Below are 22,103 nucleotides of genomic sequence, written 5' to 3'. Positions count from 1 at the left end.
CCCATACGCATCGTCCCACGCCGTCCACGCTGGCACGTCTGCTTTTAGTTTTTCTGATCAACACCCTTCTAGCTAATTCTTCATCTTTATGCACTTGTTTAGAGAACCACCTGGCAGTTGTACCTTTATTGGCAGATGTCTATGTAAAACCTTGCTTCTCTTTGAAGGTTCCATGATGTTAATTCTAAAACCTTTCTAATGAGTGGAGCGTGTGTGTGTGTGTGTGTGTGTGTGTGTGTGTGTGTGTGATTTTCACCCTAGCAAGGTCAATGTCGCTTAAGGCAGTGAACAGGGAGGATCTTTGAAGCTCCCTTTTTGTAGCATAAGCTTTGTAAGAAACACCATGGCCTGTCCACTGCAGTGACGCCGAAGTCCTCCTGCAGTGGGCGGGGCAGGGGAGATGGCTCCCTGCTCTCTCCTGAACCCTCTCTGGCTCAGGGCACTGTCACCACCATTGGCCACCTGTGCTGTACTTTGTTGTAGCATTCACTGAGACCTGTTATGAAGGGAGGCAGAGCAGTGTACTGAAAGGAGCCCTGGACGTGACACGCGGGGCCGGCTCGCACCAGGCTTGGTCAGCTCTCCACTTTCAGGCTGTCCCTCGTCCTCACCGTAGGAGAGAACTCCTAGCCACCGGCTCCTGCCCTGCTCCAGAAGTTGTGTTGAAATCAGTTCTAACAAACTGACTCATGCTTGCTAGTCATGCAAACTGCTTAATATTCAAAGGATTTTGAAAGGGTCCTTTCTTAGTATCCCAGCATAGGTAATAAAGCCACTCCTGAAGACTCACTGAAACCAAGCAGTTTCAGATCCAATCGAGTCTGCTTCGCAAAGATCTGCAGACCCCTACTGGTTTTCAGATGAACTGACGATTTGCAGATCGTTTTGTTTCTAAGTCTGGTGGATTTCAATCATTGTTTCTTCCATGTTATGGTAATCTTTTTAATATTTATAGTACTGCGTCTATATAACCTAGATGACTGTGTTACAATAAATACTGCCGTGAATCTGAGAGTGTTCTTAGCACTGATGGTGACTTAGACACCATACAAAATGGCAGTATCTAAATGCTTACAGAGCCTGCCTGGCTGTCTCTTGACTGACAGCATTCACTGTACTCATTCTGTGCTGTGCTGGACGGTCACGACATGAGAACAAGAGTAGGTCTGCTAATTTGCCATGAGATAGTTCATGGTTGAATGAGGTTTGTATAGATCTACAGTTTGGTTTCCGTCGAGTCAATGTGGAATGGATTTGGCATCACAGGCACAGGATCTGAAGGTCATGTACTAAGTTTTACAATCTAGCAGTAAAGGACCAAAAAAAGGGCATATGGAGTAATTGGCACATTTCTGCTAAGGGAAATCATGACAGGCTAAACAAACGAAAGTTTTACTGAACTTCAGAAGAAGAATAATGGCTCTGGTATTGAGTCTGCACTGGGTGCCCACCCTGTAACGTCCATTCCAGGCTCTCCTTTTTGGCAGGTGTCTTTGGGTTCCACCTTGGTACCTACCAAGTTTGAATGATTTCAGAGCAGAAAGAAGAATATAAACTACAACACAGCTCTTGTTTTGAAAATATTTACTTAAGAGAATGAGGAGAACACAGGTGCATCAGGGCCTCCTGTTACTGCAAAAGAACTCCAGATGCATGCACCACTTTGCGCACCTAGCTTTACATGGGTGCTGGGGAACTGAACCCAGGCCATCAGCCTTTGCAAGCAAGCGCCTTTAACTGCTGAGCTGCTCCTCCAGCACCACAGCTCTTATTGTGATAAGGCAAAGTTTAAAAAAAAATGTAAGTCATGTATGTTGGGGTGCGCTTGAATCAGTTCTATAAGATGAGTACATTCTTTTAAAGTAATAAGACTCTTTCAAGAAAACGTTTAAGCCAGGTATGGTGATACACCCCTTTAATCCCAGCACTCAGGAGGCAGAGGTAGGAGGATCGCTGTGAGTTTGAGGCCAGCCTGGGACTACATAGTGAATTCCAGGTCAGCCTGAGCTAGAGTGACCCTACCTCGAAGAAAAAAAAAAAAAAAGAAAGAAAGAAAGAAAGATTCTAAATGCAATGAATTTAGCAAAGTTGAGTTGGGCACTAAAAGATTCATGAATGGTGCAGCACTGTAGCCAGAAGCAATTCAGAGAATTGCCCACAGAAGCATAAGAAGTAAGCTTTCATAGGCTGCGCACAGAAGGGTGATAAAGTAAAAACATTTGATTGGTTCTAGTGAAAAATGCCTACTTGGGCTGGAGAAATGGCTCACCAGTTAAAGTGTTTGCCTGCATATCCTAAGGACCGAGGTTTGATTCTCTAGGACCCGGGGAAGCCAGATGCACAAGGTGGCTCATGCATCTGGAGTTTGTTTGCAATGGCTAGAGGCCCTGGCATGCCCATGCTCTCTCTGTATCTGCCTCTCTCTCTCTCTCTCTCCCTCTCTCAAATAAACAATTGAAGAAAATATTTTTTTAAAAAAGAAAAGTGCTTGCTTAAAATTTTCATTGGAGATTTGTGATTGGTGGTCTCTAGTTTTGTCTTACTGTTTAGTTTATTTAGTTATTTTTTTAGTGTGTATATGTATGTACGTGTGGGTGTGTATCACGTGTGTATGGGTACACACACATCATTGCTCTTTCTGACTTACAAAATAATGACAACTTGTAAAAACAAATAAGCAGTTTAGCACCAGCAAAGCTACAGCAGTGAAGAATTTAATGCTTTGTTTTTTAATAAGACAGTGGGTCTCATGTGGCCCAGGTTAGCCTTGAACTCACTATGTAGCTGAGGCTGGCCACAATCCTCCTGCCTTCAGCTCTTGAGTGCATTTGTGCACCATCATGACTGGCTGGCAGGGTTTTCCCTTTTCTTTGTGAGGATCGAAGTTTCTTCATCTGAATGTCACTCATTTGTATTTATGTATGCATTCAGTATTTGGTTGTACACCCGTATAAGAACTTTCAGCATAAGAAAATTTATTCTTAGCTTTATGTTTGCGACATTGAAATAAAAACGATGTCAATAAATACTAGCTCCTATGAGAATTCAGCCTTCAACAGAACTCTACACACATGACGTCATGATGTCAATGCTCCTCAGGGACCCTGAGCCCTGGCAACAGGCATCACACGGGTCTCCTTGTCATCTGCTCTTGTCTCGGAATGGGAGAGTCTTGGCACAGATGGAGACTTTGTGTTAAACGTAAAACAAATAAGCTATCATATTTATCAGTGAAGTTGATTGTCTCAACTCGGAGTCCTCACAGGCTTTTCAGTTAAGTAAGCTAACCTCGAGCTGTAAGGGAAGCTTCGCGGTTCTTCCTTGGGCCCTGGGGCCGCTCGAACCTGAGTCAGTAGCTGCCCACAACGCACAGGGAAATGACTCCCAGACCATGACTGAGAAGGGCGCCACACCCTTCTGTGAGTTCTCAGGCAGCATGCACTTTGGTGAGGGCCAAGCCCGGGTTCTCATCCCACCTCTGACACCTGACTCACGTTCTCCATGTCCTGAAGACAGAGCAGATCTAATCGTACTGCGGGTGCCACTGTAGAGGTGATGTGACGATGAGACGCGTACAGCACTTAGGACTGCAGCCGGCCGGTGGCAAACATTCGGAGTGTTCGGGGCGAGTGGCACTGACGCTGCTGCCTACAGGGCGGAGGACCCAGACCCTGCCAGTGCGTGTTCCCTATCGTTGCAACCCTTGCACGAAGGGCAGACGTGGGCGGCAGTGATTTGGATTACAGTAAGCAAAGCGCTGGGCTCTGGTAGAACTGGATACATAGAATGACACTGTCATTCATTCCCAGTGTCCTCTAAGACTGAAAACAGGGAGATGGCCGCCACACCAGAAGGGTTCATCCTTTGCTGCATTCCCTCATCTAATCCCATCATCCATTTGCTCAGCCATTAGTGGACTAGAAATTGGTGTCGGGGGGGGGGGGGAGGCGGGGGGAGGATGTGGCAGCTTGTCCTGGAAAGGTGGGAAAGGGGCTTATAACCAGATTTTCCCAGGCAATAGGTCACCTGGGTTTAGAGATCAGGAACTCTCCTGGCCTGTCAGCATCCCATGTTGACACGTCATTCCTGGGAGATGACATAACGGGGTAAGAAGCAAAGATTCTGAAGCAGGCTCTGAGTTCCAGTCCCAATTCTGCCACTCACTGGTCCCATGTCCTTGGGCTAGGTATGCCACACATCTGCCCCTGATGTGCCTCACCAGCAAAGCGACGCGTGAAGCAGGAGCGCAGACCGCGGTTCTGTCGTGAGACCCCCACGGGTTCATCTGTGCCAGGCGCCCAGCACAGGACCTCACACGCGTTCGGAGCTAGGGAGGCATTCATGGTGACTGCCTTTGTCCCCTGGGCTTCAGAATCCCATGTGGGTAACAGGAGGCAAATGGCCTGTATAACTGCACAACTTTAAAAATAAATGTTTACAGGCTGGAGAGATGGCTTAGAGTTTAAGTGCTTGCCCGTGAAGCCTAAAGACCCCAGTTCAAGGCTCGATTCCCCACATTAGCCAGATGCACAAAGGGGAGGCACGCATCTGGAGTTTGTTTGCAGTGGCTGGAGGCCCTGGGGCACCCGTTCTTCCCCCCACCCACTCTCTCTCTCTCTCTCTGCCTCCTCTCTGTCACTCTCAAATAAGTAAATAAAAATAAACAAAAAATTGTGATTATTATTATTGTTTTAATGTACACAACTTTTTACACTGAGGTTTAATCAGGAGCTCTGAGACTGTTCTTTGAGCCATCTGGAGCATTGGTTGATGGTGTCTTAGATGAGGTGAGGCTCACTCCCTCCCATCATTCCCTTGCTTCTCCTCCACTCTGTCCCCACCCAATCCAAGCAGCATTGGGGGGGGGATGTAGTTCGTGGGGCTGACATAACATCGTCTTTGAGTGTCACTGTCACACTTCAAAGTAACTTCTTAGTCAGGAAATAGAACTGAGAAGGAATAAGAGAAAACTAGAGCCAGATCAGGAAGAGAGGAAAACGAGCATTCTCTGAAATCACTGTCCAGCTAGACCCAGACTGGGCAGATTCGATGGCAAAGTGACATATGTGCCACTGAGGTCAGAGCCAGAGAACACCTCAGAACTCCCTGCCTGGATGAGGCCGCGAAGCCTAGTTAGTTTCTCTGCTCATTTGTTCCCTCTCACCTGCTTTCGTCTCTTTTTTTTTTTTTTCCTTGTGTCCTTGAATCTCAGCAGACAGAAGGGCAACACTGCTGAGAATACGGGCGCTGTGGTGGTCAGGTGACTTGTAGCTTCACATCACACAGATAAGCCCGGCTGGCGCCAAGAGGGTGCAGGAGGACACTCGCCGTATCAAATTGTGTCATTTAGCAAATGGCCAGTGGCGGGCCGACATGATAGTGAGGTCATCTGTTTTCCATGCACTCGAGGCCTTTGCCAAGCAACGGTTCACTGTGAGGTCCTGGCGCAGCTGGTCTGCTAGCCTGTCCCAGGCCTCTGCAGCAGATCACTATAACTAGAGGGGCTTCGTGGGAGACATGAAGGAGGGGTCTTTATTTCGTTACATGAAAGAGATCACTCATTGGCAAGAAGTCCTGAGGGTTTTGTTTTGAAACAAGTTAATAGTCAAAATACTACTTGCCACTAGCATTCAGTGAGAGCTCACACTGCACTGGGAACTGTTTCAAGCACAAATACCAGCTCACTTATTATTATTCTTTTAATGTTTTTATTTATTTATTTGCAAGCAGAGAGAGAAGAGAGAGGGACAGAATAGGCACACCAGAGCCTCCAGCTGCTGCAAACATTCTCCAAACACATGCACCACCTTGTGCATCTGGCTATATATGGATGCTAAGGAATCAAACCCAGGTTGCTAGGTTTTACAGGCAAGTGCCTTAACCTCTGAGCCATTCCTCCAGCCAGCCCCAGCTCATTTCTCCCTCACAGCATCCATGCAGGTTGGCTTTTGTCATTATCTTCATTGCATAGGTGAGCCATGGAGTCAAAGAGAAGTTTAGAAACTTGCCCAGGCTCCCATGGCTGGTAAAGTGTGCACCCAGTCCCTCTGACCTCCAAGCCCGATCACTAACCACTGAGAAAGCCTGCCTGAGCCGTCAGAGACGGAATGTGTGAGTACACTAGGGTCCACCTACCATCGGGCGAGCGCCAGTGTTTAAATCGAGCCCGTGGCAAGATGTCTGCATGAGAAGCCTGGCCTGTATGTGTGCCTGGGATGTTAATTTGATCAGCCATCTCTTGCCTCCTGCTGTGTGCTGGCCACTGGGCTGGAGTCAAATGCTAAGCATGATGCAGGAGAACATAAGAAAAGTGTTACAAGGGGCTGAGGAGATGACCCAGTCCACAAAGTGCTTGCTATAGAAACATAAGGAGCTGAGTCTGGATTCCCAGTAGCCACGTAACTCCTGGGCACGGTGACAGGCACTGACAAGCCCAGCGTTTGGGAAGTGGATAACAAGGGAAAGTTAGCCAGCTAGATTGGCCGAATTGGTGAGCTCTGGATTCAGTGAGAGACTGCCAATAGAATAAGGTGGAGAGCAATTGAGGAAAACACCTGACATCGACATCTGGCCTCTATATGTGCCCCCCGCATGTCCACACACACACGTGCCTACACGTGCAAAAAGCTAAGATTAAAGAAAAAAAGCACTGCAGACTCCTGAAACAAACAAACAAAACAGGGAGATTTGCACGTGTGAAAGCAAGGAAGCCTTCTCCAAGGGCTTTTGTCTTGGGACTTGAAGTAGAAATATAAAACTTAACCCAGCAGAGGAGGAAGAAAGGCTTTTTAAAAATATATATATTTCTACATTTGTGGGAGTGGGGCATAGCGAGTCTCTTGCATCTGCAGACAAATGCTCATGCAGCTTCATGTGGCTGGCTGGGATGCTGAACCCAGGCTACTTGCAAGCTCCTTTAAGCACTGAACCATCTCCCCAGCCCCTTTGTCCAATTTCAACAAATAATCTGCTTGGGTCACCTAAGGACAGAGACAGAGACGGAAGATGAGAAACATCGAATGTCATAACCTGAGTGGACCAGAGGACAAGCAGTTTGTTCAATCCAGCACCAAGGTCGTAGGAGAATTAAGTCTCACAGCTCCTTCCCAGCGCTCACCCACATCACACGTGGGCAAGGGGCCCTTCTGGCTCAGGTCTCCCCGGGGGTCTCTAAATGCAGAGCCTGTACGTGTGTATATGCCGCCGTGCACTTGGAATTGGGATTCATCAATCCCAGCTGTATCTATCAGCAAGATTTAAACTTTTACCTGAGGAAGGGCTGAAGATTTGGGGACCAGTGTTTGTGCAGACACTTAGAAAGATAAGCCACCTCTCTACAGTCCCCCTACATTCTGGAATGGTGGCCTTAACCAGTTATCACTCTGCACATTTTCCAAAGCTTGGTGTAATATGGTTTCTGCATCCTTCAGTGGACTTGGCTTCCTGATGTCCTGTAATGCAGCTAAAACGTCTTTCCTGCCCACCCATCCTCTTCTTTTAAATCTTTTGGACTTCCACAATTAGAACCAAAAAAAAATCTCATGAATACTTTTAAACTTCTGAAAACTCCTTATAAGTTACTGGATAACACAAAACTTCTATAACCAAAGGTTTTCCTGTGACCTTCCTTGTTGACGTCTGGAAAATGCTATAAATGACATCAAACACACTTTAGATCTGTATCTCTCGAACCAAGAAATTAAGCAGCATTCATAACATCAATGATAATTTATTTAAACAAAATAAAAAATCAGTATCACAGTCCTGGCTCTGGGCAGTTTTGCACAACAAAAGATAGCTTCCCCGAATCCAAGTGACTTTCAAGAGCAACAGTGCCCCCATGTGGTAATTTTATGCATTACACTCAAAAAGCAGTTGAAAATAAAAGGGAAAGGACCATGGCCAGCAGCAGAGACCTCCACTCCAAATTACCTCAGCATTAAACTAATGGACTTTTTTTATATCCAAGGCGAACACCATGACATTCTTTTGTGTACTGAGCACTGTCAGCCGCTGCTTTTATTTGGGAACAGGGATCAGGTGCCACAGTACACATGTGTGTCCTTATGAGGGTGAGTGGAGTCATACTTAAGGGGTATCAAAGGGACAAATATTGAAAGGGCTCAATCATTAGGTATGTGAACAGGGGCTGGAGGGATGGCTCACTGGTTAATGAATTTGCCTGCAAAGCCAAAGAACCCAGGTTTGATTTCCCAGGACCCATGTTAGCCAGATGCACAAGGGGGTGCATATGCCTGGAGTTCATTTGCAATGGCTGGAGGCCCTGGTATGCCCTTTCTCTCTCTCTCTCTTTCTCTCTCTCTCTCTCTCTCTCTCTCTCTCTCTCTCTCTCTCAAATAAATAATTTTTTTTTGAAAATAATGTGAACAGAAGCTGGAGAGATGGCTTATCTGTTAAGCCACTTACCTGCAAAGCCTAAGGACCCATGTTTGACTCTCCAGATCCCACATAAGCCAGACGCACAAAGGTGAAGCAATCTTAAGGTCACATATGCCCAGTGAGTTTGATTTCAGTGGCTGAGGCCCTGGAGTGCTAATTCATTCTCTCTCTTTCTCTCTTTCTAAAGTTAAAAAAAATTAAAAGAATGTGAACAAGGCTGGAGAAATGGCTTAGCAGTTAAGGCACTTGCCTGCAAAGCCTAAGGACCCAGGTTCAATTCCTCAGGGCCCATGTAAACCAGATGCACCAGGTGGCTCATGCATCTGGAATTTGTTTGCAGTGGCTGGAGGCCCTGGCATACCCATTCTCTTTCTCTCTCTCTCTCTCTCTCTCTCTCTCTCTCTCTCTCTCTCTCTTCTCTCTCTGCCTCTTTCCCTCTCTACCTCTCTCTCAAATAAATAAATAATAAAATATTTAAAAAATGGTATGTGCAGAACCAGATAGGGCTGCCTTATCAAGATGGACACAGAAAATAGCCTGACCCAGCTGTAAGCCAGGGAGCCACACAGCGTGCAGACAACTATAGACGGCCGAGGGGAAGCAGGAGCAACTTCTCTCAGGGCCTCCAGAGAAAACCAGCTCTGACCACACTTTGATGGACAAGCTGTGGCTTCCAGAACTGAGAGAGAACAGATGCTCACTGTTTTAACACAGGACTACGAAGAGCCAAGAGGCCTGGGGTGCCAAGGAAGATTTCTTTTAGCGAATGCAAGTGTCAGGGGTGGCCACAGACAGAATTTGTCCCATCTACAAACCCCTTTCTTCTCCACCTATATTTCCCTGGTGTGATAATATGACACCTTCCTGGTATTGCAGTCAGGTTTGCATTGCTGGCAGAGATCACCCGACCAAGAGCAGCTTTTGGGAAAAAGAGGTTTATTTTGGCTTACAGGCTCAAAGGGGAAGCTCCGTGATGGCAGAGAAAACGGTGACATGAGCAGAGGGTGGACATCACCCCTCGCCAACATCAGATGGACAACAGCAACAGGAGAGTGTGCCAAACACTGGCAAGGGGAAACTAGCTATAACACCCATAAGCCGGCCACCAATAATACACTGCCTCCAGGAGGTGTTAATTTCCAATTGCTATCAGCTGAGAAGACTAGCATTCAGAGTACCAAGTTTATGGGGGACACCTGAATCAAACCACCGCACCTGGCCTGCCTTTTACATACTGAATGGCGAGTTTTCTCCTCCAAAGCAAACATCCTATCTCAAATTCTGAGGTGCAGGATGAGGTTGAAGGTACAATTTGCTCACTCCAAAATTATTTCTCACATCTTACATTATAAGCCAGTGTCCCTGTCCTTCCCTCCCTCCAGGAATCGTCCAGTAGTTGAAAGGTTCATTCCACATCCGTCCACTCACTCAGAGCTAGGCTGGGCCTATGATAAGGGAAAGCGGACTCTCCGTGCGTGAGTTCTGGTCTCCTGGGACATTGTTTTACTCAGAGGAGGAAGCCTACAGTGGCATTCTGGACAAGGGTTGGTTTCAGTGACAGAGGGGGATGTCTCCCTGGGGGGTAGTCCTGGTACACAGTGCTCTGCCAGTTCCTAGGGAAGCTCCGATTCTCCCTCCAGGGCAGCGAATGAGGCAGGCCAGGTATCTGTTGGAATATGCAAGTCCTGTGGGCTTGTCTGCAGTTTTGTGGTGTGTGGGGGGAGGGGTATTGTAGGGCATTTGGGGGGGTGAGTCTTCTGGACATGTATTATGTTTCCCTTCCAGAGAATGTTAAATATGGAGAAGGATAATACTTAAATAATCAAGGACTTGCTTAGTTTGGGGGTCAGCAAACCGAAGACATTGAGGCTCTCCTGGAGCTGGCAAAAGTCCAGGCAAGGGCCAGTAGCACAGAGATGCAATTTCCACATCCACAGGCCTTTCTAGAAGGAAGGGAAATTCTTCTTCACTGGGATTCCCTGATTCAGAGGGATCGTAAAAGAGTCCCAGGGGATAGATAATGTCTACATTAATCTACTAATCAAATGAAAAGTTCTGTCATGGATGTTGATTACTCTTCGGCTGGTATGGAAAGTGCCACTCATGGTGCCCTTGATGCCAGTTAAGCTGTCTTGCTCAGCTCTTGCATTACTGTTTACTTGTCAGTATTTTTCTACGTAGTTCACTTGTAAAATTCCATGCCCTCTGGGACATAAGTTCCAGGTATCATCACTCAAATTTCTCTTCAGGACCAAAGCTTCCCGCAGCTCAGCTAGTCTCCCAGTCTAGTAGCATGTGTTTGAGGCTGTGCTTGGTTCCGTGTGCAAAACCTTCACCAGCACATGGTTGCACTCTGGGTTCGATGCTATGCTTTGAGTAATACTTTCCCTGCTGGTTGCCAAGAGGAAATATTCAATAAGTATTCATGGAATAAATTCAACAAGAAGTCATAGAAGTAACTCTGTTTACAGTTATGTCCACAGTAGCCGACACTACCTACACAAGCCTGCGCAATAGGAGGCAAAGGTGGGGACATCAAAATAGAAGAGAAGGGGCTGGAGAGATGGCTTAGTGGTTAAGCAGTTGCCTGTGAAGCCTAAGGACCCAGGTTCGAGGCTCGATTCCCCAAGACCCACGTTAACCAGATGCACAAGGGGACGCACGCATCTGGAGTCCATTTGCAGTGGCTGGAGGCCCTGGCGCACCCATTCTCTCTCTATCTGCCTCTCTCTCTCTCTCTCTTTCTCTCTCTCTCTCTCTCTCTCTCCCTCTTTCTCTTTCTGTCTGTCGCTCTCAAATGAATAAATAAAAATAAGCAAAAGAGAGACTAGTTGGAAAGGAGAAGGGATTCAATGGAGGAGTGAGTCGGGGGCTATGTGTGGAGAATGCATGCATGTACATATGTTTGTGAGTGTGTTGTGCATGTACACATGTGGGGGGGGGGCAGCCAGAGGTCTACACTGGGGGTCTTACTCTCTTGCTGTCCAACTTACTGTTTTTGAGACAGAATACCCGGTTGGTGAACTTCAAGGGTTCTCCTGCCTCTGCCTCCCCAGTATTACAAGCACGTGCCATCATACTCTGGGCTTTGACCCAGTTGGGGATCTGAACTCAGGTTCCCACACTTGCATGGCAAGCACTTAGCATAGTCCAAGCCATCTTCCTAGCTGCACAGACAATATTTAAATATTTTATTTATTTTTTGAGAGCGAGAAAGAGGAAAATACAGAGGAGGGGGGGAAATGGGCATACCAGGGCCTTCACCAACTGCAAACAAAATCTAGACACATGTGCCACCATGTGCATCTGGCTTTACATGGACAGTGGGGAATTGAACTTCAGTCTTTAGGCTTTACAAGTAAGTGCCTGAACCTCTGAGCCATCTCTCCAGCCCCAGTGTTTTTAAATCTCTACTTTTAAAGATGCTGTTCTGGTCAGCTTTCCATCACTGTGATAAACACCTGAGATAACCTACTTGAAAATGACAAAGGTTGATTTTGACTAGGTTTCGCAGCTCTGCTCCATGGCTATTTGGCCCTGTTGCTTTGGGCCTATATCAACACAGCTCATGATGGGGAGGGGAGGTTGCTCAACTACCAGGAAGTGAGAAGAGGAAGAGAGGGAGAGGCCTGGGTTCCAATACCGCCTGCAAGGGCACCTCCATGGACCTAACTTCCTTCCACTAGACCCTATCTCCTAAGGGTTCCACTACCTGCAATAGCTTTAGAGGCTGGGGGCCAAGCCTTCAGCTTAACACATGAGCTTCTGGACACATTCCATATCCAAATGACAGCAGGAACCTTAAGTACAAATGGCACATTAGAGAGAGAAGTCATAAGCATAAACTTCAGCGGAAACATTAAATCCTTAGTTCGTGAGAGTTCCTAATTTACACCATAAAATATGAATACCCCATGGGCTGGAGAGATGGCTTAGTGGTTAAGGCGCTTGCCTGTGAAGCCTAAGAACCCATGTTCGACTCTCCAGATCCCATTTAAGCCAGACGCACAAATACAAGGCAAGCATAAGTCACACATGCCCACTAGGTGGCGCAAGCGTCTGGAGTTCAGTTGCAGTGGCCGAGGCCCTGATGTGCTGATTCTCTCTCTCTCTCTCCCTCCCTCTCTCTAAAATAATAAAAAATTTTTAAAATTTTTAACTGAGTACCCCAATAGAAGAAATACAAGTACCCATATACAAGTATCTCGCTTTTTTTTTTTTTTTTTTTAGGGTCTCACTCTGGCTCAGGCTGACCTGGAATTCATTATGTATTCTCAGGGTGGCCTCAAACTCTCGGCGATCCTCCTACCTTTGCCTCCCGAGTGCTGGGATTAAAGGTATGATCCACCATGCCTGGCTTTCTTGCTTACTTTTTTAAGAGTTAGCCTCCATGATTAAATTCTTACTATAACTAAAACTGGGCATATGACAAAACTAAGACTTCAAAAGGTTAAATGACATATTCAGTATCACACAGCTAAGGAAAGGCAGGCCTGGCTATAAAGTATAGGAACTCCTTCCCCCAGGCTTTTTTGCTTTGGAATAAAAAGCCAAATGACCATGGTACTATTGTTGGCCTGTAAAGATACAGCCAATTGCCTCACGGTCTGAGGAGCCCTTCCCCAGGCATTATTCTGTCGCATTACTAGTGGCAAGCAGGTAAGATCAGTATATTCTTCCCATGTTCCAGACAGGGAATCCAAGGCTCATGGAAGTTAAACAGCCTCTAAGGTCATCCACAGTAAGTGGAGTTGGGCTTTTAACTCACTGTTAGCCCAAGTCCCTCTCTTCATCCAGTTCAGTTCGATGTAATCAACTCTAAGCTCTGTGAACACAGAACAATCGTCTTGTGCCCTTCAGCAAACGGCCCGCTGGGGCCACGCGGAGCAGCGTGACTGTGCGCCTTGACCTCTGACTGCAGGTTCCCGAGCCACATAAGTGGGTGTTGACTAGAGGTACTTTGTGCCACTGGCTTTCCCTCCTGACACCAAATCAGGTGACAGGATGGGGAGACTTGCCTGCCATTTCCGTATTTGGAATTCTTCCTCACTCCTGGCAGCTGGCTACATCTTACGCTTCATCCCAGATCTGTCAGTATCTTCGGTGACATCATTATCCATGACGGGGGCCCATCGGGTATGTTAGCTTCTCCACTTCCTGTCCTCTCCTCTCGCGGCCTTCAACTCAAACCATCTTATTCTTTCTGTTTATAAATTGTTTGGTGAGGAACCTAGTGGGATATTATATACAAGCCTCAAACAATCAGACCTCTTTGCATAAGAGAAAGAACAAATGCCATACAGGGAGGGGTAACAGAGACCAAGAAAATGACTAAGTTTTCTTCTATCTCCAAATTAAGTGGCAGGGAGGCAGAAGGCAGAGGACAGAGAGGGCATCGGAAGAGCGAGGAGAGTCAGTGAAGGCTACAGGTAGCAACGCTCTCCTGTGCCTGGACACGGGTTAGTTGGGGATATTTCTTACCAGTACAGCCAGAGAACTGATGTGCCAAACGTGAGCATGGGGAATGAGGAACAGGAGGATAAAGGACAGGGAAATGCAAACTAACATGGAGATGAGACAGAAATCAAGGGGCTCCAGGGGCACTTGGATAAGGATGATGCACTGGCCAAGGATGAGGGAGGTTAGCCTTTCTAATGCACAAGTTATAGGTAGCCTTGTACATATTTGGGAGTTAAGTAAGAAATAGGGATGGAGAGCGGAAAAGATTACTTAGTGGTTAAGGCACTTGCCTGCAAAGCCTGGTGAACTGGGCAATCCAAGTTCAATTCCCCAGTACCCACATAAAGCCTGATGCACAAAATGGCACATGCACCTGGAGTTAGCTTGCAGCAGCTAGAGGCCCTGGCATACCAATTCTCTCTCTCTCTCTCCTTCCAAATAAATAAATATTTTAAAAAGAAGAAGGGAGGGAGAAATGGGTGGGTAAAGGGAAGGAGGGAGAGATGTGTGCATGGACAGGCGGATAGACAGGTTGGAGGACTTCACTCTGAAAGATTCAGCCCTACCCATGAGGCACAGTGTCTGAGCACAGTGATAGGACTTTACTTAGTTCTGTGCCCTCCTAGCCCATTAGAAAGAGTGGATGGCAGAGGCGGGGCTCCATGAGCTCTCTCTATCATTCTCTCTCTCTTTCTCTCTCTCTCGCACATTTCTGCTACTGAATCTGCACACACTGTAGGATTCCCTTTATCCGTGGCCAAGTGACCCCTGTTTTCTATTCTGATGGCTCCTTGCGCCACTGGTTAAACTCCAGGTAACTGTTGGAGTGAACCCTTGCTGCAACAGGCAGGAAGCAAGTCCTTGGCTGGTTTGAAAGTAGAAACTCCAGCGAATAGAACCTGCGTCACTTTCAACCCTGTACAGAGTTTGTAAAGCCCTCGATAGAAAGGACCCGGTGCTTTCAAAACTTTGCCCTAGATCAGTGGTTGTCAGCCTGACGAGGACTTGATTAAACAGGTGGCCAGACGCCACCTCTAGAGTCTGGAGGTCTGCAGTATTGGGTTAGGCCTGAAAAAGTCTGTCTCTGACGAATCCCCAGTGACAATGGTCCTACTAGGACCACACTTTGAGGGACACTCCCAGCCTGTCCAGTTACACTAAAATCAGAGGCATCCTTCCCTCCACAGGTGGAGAGCCAGGCACATCCCTGGGAAACAAAAGGCAATCTGTGATCACTTGATTCATTTATCTTCTGCTGGGGCCTGGAGATAGCCTTCAAAGGCCAAGGTCTCTGGCAGCTGAGGAGTTCAGAGAAGTCTAGGAGCAAGAGTACTAGAGAGGTTGATGACAACATAGTGAAGCTGGTCCCGATGGAGAGAGCCTGGAGGTGATGGGAAAGTAGAGAATAAACATCTTCTATCATTCATCAGAACTTGGATCGGCACTCGGGAGGCCAAGGTAAGAAGATCATGAACTTCAGGCTAGCCTGGCCACCTTAGTGAAACCCTGCCACAATATATATATATATAAAGAGGTCTGGGGACAGTGCTCAGTAGTACAGTGCTTACCTAACATGTATGAGGTCCTGAGTTCAGTCCCTAATCTTAAAAAAAAAAAACAGCAGAACATGGACTTGTGTAATTTTAGGGAAGATGTTATAATGTTCCCATGTGGCCTCAGGTGTTTAGAGGTGTACCCAAGCAAGGCCCTGCCATACATGGGTTATAGAAAAATGAACAATTAGAGCTGTGTCAAAAGCCATTTGTCCACATGACCTAAGGGACATAGCTGGACTTTTTGATCTCTGTTTAGCCACGATTAAGCATTTCATTTATGTGGAAGCTTAAAAATTAACACAGGGACATTCGAGTAAGATGGCAGCCTAGGAGCCACACCACACCAAAGCAGCCAGGAGAATGAAATAAGTAGAAAAACAGCAAAACACACACTTCTAGTGAAAAGTGAAGGTATATAAGGAATTAACCACAACAGAGAAGCAGGAGAGACTAAGATCTTCCAGAAGGGAGGAAACCAGCCAGAACCCTGCCAGGGCACCAGAGGCCCCGGTCCGTGTGCCCACCCGCCTGACGGGCACAGAGCTGCAGGAGCAGAAGCCAGGTGGAGGGGGTTTCCACACTCACATCAGCCTCCTTGCAAATTTGAGAGGCTGCAGGGGAGACAGCGGGGACCAGCTGAGGCGCTGAGCAGCCGTGGTACAACTCCAGGCACTTTGCACAACCCCCAACCCCCAGCCGCCAGTGCCGTGAACCTCCAGAGAACTCATTCGCCCCCAGCCACATAGCATCCAGCACATCCGATCACGACACCAGATCCACGGCACTCAGCATTGGCAAGATTGGAAGCCATCCCAGAAGGTAACAGGGCCTGCTGACAAAAAGGCAGGCATGTGCCTCTGATTTTAGTGTAACTGTACAGGCTGGGAGTGTCCCTCAAAGTGTGGTCCTAGTAGGACCATTTTTAACACTGCACTGGAAGTGCTAATCTCTCTTTCCATGTCAGGGCAGGTTATGACGCACATATTCTTGGTTGGCTTTACCATTCTCAAGTAAGCTGTATTTGGGGGTTGACTATTGTTGCCTTTGACGTTTCCTGATTCATGGGTCCTTTTTCTTTTTCTTCCGTCATTATTGGAGGCAGTGTCTAACTCTGCCACAGGCTGACCTGGAACCCATTTCAGACCAAAAATCTCCCAACCTCCCAGTTGATGGGATTAAGGGGGCGGAGCAACACACACCCTTAGGGACTTTGGGTTTATTAGATTATCTGTTTGTTTTAATCCCCACTACTGCATAAATACCCTGTGCTGGTTTGGATTGAATGTGTATACTGCTCAGTTGAATTTTAGAATTTGCTAGTAAATTGCTCCACCCAGTCTACCACAATACTTGAACAGTAGACAAACTCAACACCTAGGGTGACTTCTGCTGTTTTTTTAGAGTATAAGTTTCCCTTGGCACCTTAAACAATTACCTTAAAGATATGTAAAGTTGGATTTACATGGCTAAGAACACTGCAGATAGTTAGAAAACCCAAGCATCAAATTAACCCAAGATGCAAAAATCTCTACATTTTATTTCAAGAAACATGAAAAAATCAAGACAAAATAATCCCACCAAAAATTAGAAATCCATTAGAAATGACCCCCAGTGAAACTATTTTAGATGAAATGCCTGACAAAGATTAAAAAAAAAAAATTATACCTATGCCCAAAGGAATTAAAGAAGAAAACCAACTCCTGAAGGAGAACACAGGAAACCAACTTAATGAAGTAAGGTGGTCAATACAAGACATGAGTAAGGAAATAGAAATAATGAAAAAATACCAATCAAAAATATTAGAAATGAAAAACAGAGTTAAGTCTAATAGAAATCCCTCTGTAGAAAGTCTTATGAGTAGAATGAAGGAGAGGATAAAATATCTAAACTAAATCTAGAAGACCAGGTGGCAGATCTAATATAGTCCAATAAGGAGAAAGGCAAACTAATAGGAAAGTGTGAATGGAAATTTCAAGATATTTGGGACACTATGAAGAGATCAAACATAAGAAGTCAAGGCATAATAGAAGGAGAAGAATTTTACTCCAAAGGCATAAAAGCAGTAATTTTCAACAAAATCATAGAAGAAAAATTCTCCCAAATAGGGGAAGTGATGCCAATGCAGATACAGGAAGCCTTTAGAACACCAAACAGACAAATTCAGGAAAATTTCTCACCATCATATTTTTTTTAAATTTTTTATTTATTATTTATTTGAGAGCGACAGACACAGAGAGAAAGACAGATAGAGGAAGAGAGAGAGAATGGGCGCGCCAGGGCTTCCAGCCTCTGCAAATGAACTCCAGACACGTGCACCCCCTTGTGCATCTGGCTAACATGGGACCTGGGGAACCGAGCCTCGAACCGGGGTTCTTAGGCTTCACAGGCAAGTGCTTAACCACTAAGCCATCTCTCCAGCCCTCACCATCATATTTTAATTAAACTACAAATTACACAAACCAAAGAAAATATATTGAAAGCAGTTATAGAGAAAAATCAAGTCACATGTAAAGGCAAGCCCATCAGGATCACAGCAGGTTACTCAACACAAACTTTAAAAGCCGAAGGACTTGGAATGACGTATATGTGTGTGTGTGTGTGTGTGTGTGTGTGTGTGTGTGTGTATATATATATACATATATATATATATATATACGCACACATACACATACATACATACATATTTATTTATATATATACATATATATGTATGTATATATATGTATTTATATATATATTTATTTATATATATATACATATATATGTGTATATATGTATATGTATATATATATATATATATAAATTTTATATATATATATAAATTATATATATAAATATATATATAAATTCCAACGGCATTCTTCATGGAAATAGAAAAACCAATCCTAAAATTCATTTGGAAGCAATAAAAAACCTCAAATATCCAAAACAATTTTGAGCAACAAAAATAAGGCTGGTAGTATCACCATACCTGATTTTAAGCCATATATATTTTTTTTTACTTTATTAAAATACTGGGTTTATCTCACATGTGATATTTTTGTTTCTCCACCATTTCCATGTCTGACCACTACTACTATGTCCTATCATAACATTCCATACATACTTTAAACCAAGCAAAGGGTGGAGTCCAGCTTTAAAAACTAAACAGGCATTTTAGACAACACATTCTTGGCAATGGAACTTGGACAACATTTATCAAACATGGTAGAGAAAGTTCTCACTTTGCATTATAAAAAAGACAGCCAGATATCAACTGTTACAGAAATGAAGACAGAAAATTTCAAGGAACTGTTTAAACTACTTTCTTAAAGAGATTTCCTCCACTGCCAGAGATCTTGAATAGCCTCCTGGTCAGTCATCCGGAAGCAATTCTTCACATAATTGATGAACTTGGCTTCCACTTTGGGAAGAGAACCACCCTTTTCTATACTTGCTTGCATTTTTGCTTTAATGTCTTCAACAGAACTAGGTCCTTTTGGTGATTTAGGAGTTTTTTCCTGTTTTTTGAAGGCTTCTTGACCTTTTGATCTTGGTGTTGAGGGTTTTGAGTCTTTCCCATTTTGGTTTGATTTTTGTGCATTTTTGGCTGGAATATCTCGTATAGACTTCTTCACTGGAGCTTTTTCTTCAGCTTCATCATCATCAAAATCATCATCATCATCATCTTCATCATCCTCATCATCATCTTCATCCTCATCATCATCTTCATCAGCAACAAGTTTTACTTTTTTCTGTGGAATTTTGTTACCACCTCCAGGTGCAGATCGCTTTCCAGACATACTTAAGAGTTTTACATCCTCCTCCTCTTCATCTTCTGATTCTGCATCTTCCTCCACAACTACTCAGTGCTGTCCACTAATATGCACAGGCCCTGAACCACACTTCCACCTTAAGACCATGGGTGGTGTAATTTCAAAGCCCCCAAGAGAAACCGTTGGTTATACAGACATTTTCAAAGTTGCCAGTGTTACTTTAATTGGACTGCCTTCATAATTCATTGCCTCTGCCTCAACGATGTGCAGTTCATCTTTTGCCCCAGCCCCTAAACTGACCATTCTTAATGATAACTGGTGCTCATTTTCATCATTATCCACCTTAAAGTGATAATCTTTGTCAGCCTTTAGTTCACAACCGAAAAGGTAGTTCTGAGGCCTCAGCGGGCTCATGTCCATGTCCATCGAATCTTCCATGGGGGGTGGCACGCACTTGGGGGCGGTGAGGAGACGGACGGACACAACTAACTATGGCACCTCGCACTAGATGCATAGGACAGAATCACACCAGGGACGATTTTAAGCCATATTACAGAGTCATAGTAACAAAAACAGCATGGTACTGGCACAAACACAGACGCATAGATCAGTAGAACAAACTAGACGACCCAGTGGTAAGTCCAGCAGCTACAGCCACCTGATCTTTGACAAAAGTGCTAAAAATACTCATTGGAAAAAAGATAGCCTTTTCAACAAATGGTGCTGGGAACAATGGGTACCTAAATGGATAGAAAGATGAAAATAGATTCTTATCTCTCTCCATGCACAAGAATTAAGTCCAAGTGGATCAAAGCTATTAATATCAGGCCCAAAACTCTGAAACTGGTACAGGGGAAACACTTTAACATATTGGCATATATTGCCATAGATTGTTACTAGAAAATTTTCAGTGCCAGGGATGGGACATCTTCCAGTGAGTTGTTGGTCAGAGATGTCCCTGATGCCCCCAAAACATTACAGGCCATTGCCGAGGATTTTTGTTTCTTACCAGGAACAGATGGTAAGACCCTATTGCTGAAGATTCCACATACTTGGTCTACAAAGTCACTGAGAAATCTTGCTAGAGCTGACCTAAAAACCTCTTCCCTGAAGATGAGCTGACAGAAAGCTGGAAAAACCTATGCTCCATGCAGCTCCGTGAGAGAGAGAGAAGTCACCAGTGGAGATAAACAAACAACAGTGGACATTGCAAGCCTTAAGATGGGCTAGCCAGGCCAAGTGAGCCAATGGGTGTTAAAGAAGTAGCACGTCTGTAATGGAGAAAACCAGCTGCTCTCTAATTGGACTGAAGCCCACTGTCTGGGAGGGAATACATGTCTGATACTGAAAACCCATGAGAGGGAAAGTCATGAGCCCTAGGGGTGTGATGCCTGCTGGTGTCTGGCTAAATGCATATATTATGCTCACCAGACTACCCATAAGCACTTTTCTTAATGTTTATGCCAATATATTAATGCTACTCTCACTTTTGGTTAGAGAAGCTTCTCTTTTCAGATGGTGGTGACCTCTGGGATGACTGAAAAGGCACCACAGTACTGAGAAGAAGTGAGAGAGGAGTGCTCAGCACTGCAGTATCTCTATCACACCTTCCAAGACTCAGGGACCATTGCAGAAGAGGTGGTGGAAAGGATGGAAGAGCCAGAGGAAGGGTAGGACTCCTTACAATGCGCTCTTCCAGACACAAAATGGCCTGGGTATCCATGACCTCACAGTGCCTGGCACTACATGCACAAGGCCCTCATAATAGGAGGAAAAGATGGTGACATCAAAATAAAAGAGACTGATTGAGAGGGGGAGGAGATATGATGGAGAGTGGAGTTGTAAGGGGGAAAATGAGAGGGAGGTAATTACTGTGGTTTGTTATCTATAATTATGGAAGTTGTCAACAATAAAAAATAAAAAGTAGGAAAAAAAAATGAACATAGAACAATGTATGCCCTTACTGGGACAGCCCATAACCTTGAGAAGGGTTTTGTGGTGTTGGATTTATCGTAAGCAAGGTGGTCACCAAAGAAATTTGTTGACAACATCCTAAGAGTTAGATCTGGAGTTTCCAAAGTGCAGGGAACCCTTTGAGAAAACAATTACAGGCAGGACATATGAGCAAGGTAGAAAAGTGTGAGGTCATAGGCTGAAACTATAGTGAGGGACTAAGGACATGATGGAGATATACAAACAGCTTGCTCAGGCCCCATTAAGGCATCCAGGGCCTTTGTAATTCATTCCGCTCTTAAGCTAGGAAAGTTACTATGTCCTTCAGATATTTCGCACAGTTTCTATCTTACTCAGACTCGTATGACAAAAATGCCATAGACTGGGTAGCTTCAAAGAATAAGCACTCTAGGGTTGGGAGATGGCTCGGGGATTAAAGGCACTTGCTTGCAAAGCCTGACAGCCCGGTTTTAATTCCCCAGTATACCCATAAAGCCAGATGCACAATGTGGCACATGCATCTGGACTGAGCTCACAGGGGCAAAAGGCCCTGGTAATAAAAATTAAAAACAAGAATAAACATTGTAACATTACATCATGAGTGATGGAGTCCCCATTCCCCCCTTGAAGAATTATAGGCAGTTAATAGTGGCTGCGGGAGAGGCAGACGTTTTCTGCAGTGGTGTAGCCGCTGTGGGATCCATGTCCCAGGGCAAATAAGCCCCTCACACACACCCACGCAGGCAACCCTTAGTAAACTCCATGGACCATGCCACACACAAGAATAGAGAGAGATGGGCTGGAGAGATGGCGTAGCGGTTAAGCGCTTGCCTGTGAAGCCTAAGGACCCCGGTTCGAGGCTCGGTTCCCCAGGTCCCACGTTAGCCAGATGCACAAGGGGGCGCACGCATCTGGAGTTCGTTTGCAGAGGCTGGAAGCCCTGGCGCGCCCATTCTCTCTCTCTCCCTCTATCTGTCTT

General features: G+C 45.3%; 1 protein-coding gene and 1 pseudogene across 2 annotated transcripts in view; one reads left to right on the top strand and one right to left on the bottom strand.

Annotated features, from left to right (window-relative positions):
• Window positions 1-22,103, top strand: part of Rgs6 (regulator of G protein signaling 6) — a 610,193-nt gene that overhangs the window by 442,335 nt on the left and 145,755 nt on the right. The gene's annotated exons all lie outside the window — the stretch shown is intronic.
• Window positions 18,588-19,634, bottom strand: LOC123462115 (annotated as a pseudogene).

This window comes from Jaculus jaculus, chromosome 7 (genome assembly GCF_020740685.1).
Source record: "Jaculus jaculus isolate mJacJac1 chromosome 7, mJacJac1.mat.Y.cur, whole genome shotgun sequence".
Classification (NCBI taxonomy): Eukaryota; Metazoa; Chordata; class Mammalia; order Rodentia; family Dipodidae; genus Jaculus; species Jaculus jaculus.
This window is presented reverse-complemented; position numbering and strand designations above follow the sequence as displayed.